Source organism: Carassius gibelio, chromosome A2 (assembly GCF_023724105.1).
Source record: "Carassius gibelio isolate Cgi1373 ecotype wild population from Czech Republic chromosome A2, carGib1.2-hapl.c, whole genome shotgun sequence".
In the NCBI taxonomy this organism is placed as follows: Eukaryota; Metazoa; Chordata; class Actinopteri; order Cypriniformes; family Cyprinidae; genus Carassius; species Carassius gibelio.
The window spans coordinates 1,276,513-1,281,305 of NC_068372.1; the positions used below are offsets into that span (position 1 = coordinate 1,276,513).

Here is a 4,793-nt window from a genome sequence, read left to right on the forward strand (position 1 = left end):
GCCATCGGCCCGCGGGTGGCGGCGTCTGATAGGGGGCCTCAGGGTCTACCGCGGTCCCGAGTTTGAAGTCCCTGGGTCTCGGCCTCGGCGAGATACGGCCGTTCAAAATTTCGAACTTTGGGGGGCGCTATCCCCGGCCCCCGGGGGGCTGTCGGCTCGGGGGTGGCGGCGTCCGAGAGGGGCCGACGGGCCCTATCAACGACCCGAGTTTCAAGTCCCTAGGCCCCGGCGTTCCCGAGCGGGCCCCGGTCGAACATCCAACCACCCCCTCTCCGGCGGCCTTGCCCAGGATGGTGCACCTTTCCCGGGTAGAGCTCCGATTTCGCCCGCGACCCCGGAGGTCGGCCCGATAGAGGATGCCGTTTTTACCCGCCATCGGGGTGATGACAAAAGCGCTTCGCAGGCTGAGCTCCAGGGGCTTTTTCGAGCGACCCAGGCCCAGCGTGGCCTCCCCCTCTCGGGCATGAGAGTGAGTTGGCGCCCCCTAGTCTGGTTCTCTGTAAATTTGAAGGTTGAGCTCCAGGGGCTTTTTCGATCGACCGAGGCCCAGCGTGGCCTCACCGTCCTGGGCATGGGGGTGAGATGGCGCCCCCCCTACTCCGGTTCTCATTAACCGTGGAGGCTGAGCCCCAGGGGCTTTTTCGAGCGACCCAGGCCCAACGAGGCCTCACCCTCTCGGGCATGGGGGTGAGATGGCGCCCCCTACTCCGGTTCTCATTAACCGTGGAGCCTGAGCTCCAGGGGCTTTTTCGATCGACCGAGGCCCAGCGTGGCCTCACCGTCCTGGGCATGGGGGTGAGATGGCGCCCCCTACTCCGGTTCTCATTAACCGTGGAGGCTGAGCTCCAGGGGCTTTTTCGAGCGACCCAGGCCCAGCGTGGCCTCCCCCTCCTGGGCATGAGAGTGAGTTGGCGCCCCCTAGTCTGGTTCTCTGTAAATTTGAAGGTTGAGCTCCAGGGGCTTTTTCGATCGACCGAGGCCCAGCGTGGCCTCACCGTCCTGGGCATGGGGGTGAGATGGCGCCCCCCTACTCCGGTTCTCATTAACCGTGGAGGCTGAGCCCCAGGGGCTTTTTCGAGCGACCCAGGCCCAACGAGGCCTCACCCTCTCGGGCATGGGGGTGAGATGGCGCCCCCTACTCCGGTTCTCATTAACCGTGGAGCCTGAGCTCCAGGGGCTTTTTCGATCGACCGAGGCCCAGCGTGGCCTCACCGTCCTGGGCATGGGGGTGAGATGGCGCCCCCTACTCCGGTTCTCATTAACCGTGGAGGCTGAGCTCCAGGGGCTTTTTCGAGCGACCCAGGCCCAACGAGGCCTCACCCTCTCGGGCATGGGGGTGAGATGGCGCCCCCTACTCCGGTTCTCATTAACCGTGGAGCCTGAGCTCCAGGGGCTTTTTCGAGCGACCCAGGCCCAACGAGGCCTCACCGTCTTGGGCATGAGAGTGAGATGGCGCCCCCTACTCCGGTTCTCATTAACCGTGAAGGCTGAGCTCCAGTGGCTTTTTCGAGCGACCCAGGCCCAACGAGGCCTCACCGTCTCGGGCATGGGGGTGAGATGGCGCCCCCTACTCCGGTTCTCATTAACCGTGGAGGCTGAGCTCCAGGGGCTTTTTCGAGCGACCCAGGCCCAACGAGGCCTCACCCTCTCGGGCATGGGGGTGAGATGGCGCCCCCTACTCCGGTTCTCATTAACCGTGGAGGCTGAGCCCCAGGGGCTTTTTCGAGCGACCCAGGCCCAACGAGGCCTCACCCTCTCGGGCATGGGGGTGAGATGGCGCCCCCTACTCCGGTTCTCATTAACCGTGGAGGCTGAGCTCCAGGGGCTTTTTTCGAGCGACCCAGGCCCAACGAGGCCTCACCGTCTCTGGCATGAGAGTGAGATGGCTCCCCCTAGTCTGGTTCTCTGTAAATTTGAAGGTTGAGCTCCAGGGGCTTTTTCGGTCGACCGAGGCCCAGCGTGGCCTCACCGTCCTGGGCATGGGGGTGAGATGGCGCCCCCTACTCCGGTTCTCATTAACCGTGGAGGCTGAGCTCCAGGGGCTTTTTCGAGCGACCCAGGCCCAACGAGGCCTCACCCTCTCGGGCATGAGAGTGAGATGGCTCCCCCTAGTCTGGTTCTCTGTAAATTTGAAGGTTGAGCTCCAGGGGCTTTTTCGGTCGACCGAGGCCCAGCGTGGCCTCACCGTCCTGGGCATGGGGGTGAGATGGCGCCCCCTACTCCGGTTCTCATTAACCGTGGAGGCTGAGCTCCAGGGGCTTTTTTGAGCGACCCAGGCCCAACGAGGCCTCACCCTCTCGGGCATGAGAGTGAGATGGCTCCCCCTAGTCTGGTTCTCTGTAAATTTGAAGGTTGAGCTCCAGGGGCATTTTCGAGCGACCCAGGCCCAACGAGGCCTCACCCTCTCGGGCATGAGGGTGAGATGGCTCCCCCTAGTCTGGTTCTCTGTAAATTTGAAGGTTGAGCTCCAGGGGCTTTTTTGAGCGACCCAGGCCCAACGAGGCCTCACCGTCTTGGGCATGAGAGTGAGATGGCTCCCCCTAGTCTGGTTCTCTGTAAATTTGAAGGTTGAGCTCCAGGGGCATTTTCGAGCGACCCAGGCCCAACGAGGCCTCACCCTCTCGGGCATGAGAGTGAGACGGCTCCCCCTAGTCTGGTTCTCTGTAAATTTGAACGTTGAGCTCCAGGGTCTATTTCCAGCGACCCAGGCCCAGCGTGGCCTCCCTCTCTTGGGCATGAGAGTGAGATAGCACCCCCTACTCCGGTTCTCGGTTTGCTGGGTGACCAGTGGCGGGTCGTAGGCTCCAGGGCCTCTTTGGTGAGAGACCTATCCGACCGGCCCTAGCCCTCGTCGGCCTCGCTCGGCAGGTCGGAGGCCCTGGAGGAATTCGGGGTTGGAAAAACGACTAAGTCGAAAACGCGGGCCTTGGCCAGACATCCACCCTCCCCGAGGCTCCGGGGCAGGCCGGGAAAGGTGCCTCTTCCCCGGGCACGTTCTGGATTCACCCGCGACCCTGGAGGTCCGCCCGATAGGGGATGGCGTTTTTACGTGCCGTCGCGATTTGGACGAACGCGTCATTTTGTGGACTTAGGCTCTGGCGAAAACCATTTCGGATCCAGGGGGCTGTCTGGAGGGTTCCCCGGCCCACATACCCTCGCCGTGGCCGGGGTGACGCGATTCGTCTGAGGGCCCCCCGACCGGGAACGCAAACTGATATCAAGGGGGCTTTGTGGACCGCTGCCCGGCCCAAGCACCATCGCCGTGGCCGGGGGCAGTCGAAAGACGACCGCCCTTACTGGGGAGAACCGTTCGCGGGGTGACCAGTGGTCGCCCGTGAGCTCTGACGGACTAAGTCGGAAACGCGGGCCTTGGCCAAACATCCACCCTCCCCGAGGCTCCGGGGCAGGCCGGGAAAGGTGCCTCTTCCCCGGGCACCTTCTGGATTCACCCGCGACCCTGGAGGTCCGCCCGATAGGGGATGGCGTTTTTACGTGCCGTCGCGATTTGGACGAACGCGTCATTTTGTGGACTTAGGCTCTGGCGAAAACCATTTCGGATCCAGGGGGCTGTCTGGAGGGTTCCCCGGCCCACATACCCTCGCCGTGGCCGGGGTGACGCGATTCGTCTGAGGGCCCCCCGACCGGGAACGCAAACTGATACCTAAGGGGGCTTTGTGGACCGCTGCCCGGCCCAAGCACCATCGCCGTGGCCGGGGGCAGTCGAAAGACGACCGCCCTTACTGGGGAGAACCGTTCGCGGGGTGACCAGTGGTCGCCCGTGAGCTCTGACGACTAAGTCGGAAACGCGGGCTTTGGCCAAACATCCACCCTCCCCGAGGCTCCGGGGCAGGCCGGGAAAGGTGCCTCTTCCGCGGGCACCTTCTGGATTCACCCGCGACCCTGGAGGTCCGCCCGATAGGGGATGGCGTTTTTACGTGCCGTCGCGATTTCGGCGAACGCGTTATTTTGTGGACTTAGCGCGTATCGCAAGAGAACGGATCGAGTGGAGCACGTTGCGCGCCCGAGCTAGGACCCCGCCCGGCCACTGGCCGCTATGGGCGGGTGCGCCTAGGGGGCACGGTGGTTGGAAGGTACGAGCGAAACACCGTGTCCGGCACATGCGCGCATGAGAAGGGGCTCTGCCCCCCTCTTTCTTGGGAGACTCAGACGGCCGGTCTATCGTAAATGTCCGCCACCGGCGGTCGGAGAGGAGGCGCGAGGCGGGAGGTCGGCTCCGTCCGGCCCTCGCCCGTCCCCCTCCCGGCCCCCGCGAAGCACACTTTTCCCGGTTACGGCCTCGATCAGCGGCCAGCCACCCCCGTGACCCACGAGCGGGGGAGGTCGCCGCACGTCGCCCTATGAGCGGGCCGCGCCGCCTGGGTTCCGCCTCCCCCCGGGGGGGTGGACACCCTGCGCGGAGCGAGACCCGCGTGTAGGAAACAAGCGCGCTGCGGTTGTCCATCCCACACCCCCTCTTGAGGGCTACCTGGTTGATCCTGCCAGTAACATATGCTTGTCTCAAAGATTAAGCCATGCAGGTCTAAGTACACACGGCCGGTACAGTGAAACTGCGAATGGCTCATTAAATCAGTTATGGTCCCTTTGATCGCTCCACCCGGTACTTGGATAACTGTGGCAATTCCAGAGCTAATACATGCAAACGAGCGCCGACCCTCCCTCACGGGCGGGGACGCGTGCATTTATCAGATCCAAAACCCATCCGGGGTCGGGGATCCGTCCTCGCCCCGGTCCCTTTGGTGACTCTAGATAACCTCGGGCCGATCGCGCGCCCT

At 63.8% G+C, this 4,793-nt stretch overlaps 1 pseudogene; it reads left to right on the forward strand.

Annotated features, from left to right (window-relative positions):
• Positions 1 to 4,483: 4,483 nt before the first annotated feature.
• LOC127940301 (uncharacterized) overlaps positions 4,484 to 4,793 on the forward strand; it is a 1,831-nt pseudogene continuing 1,521 nt past the window's right edge.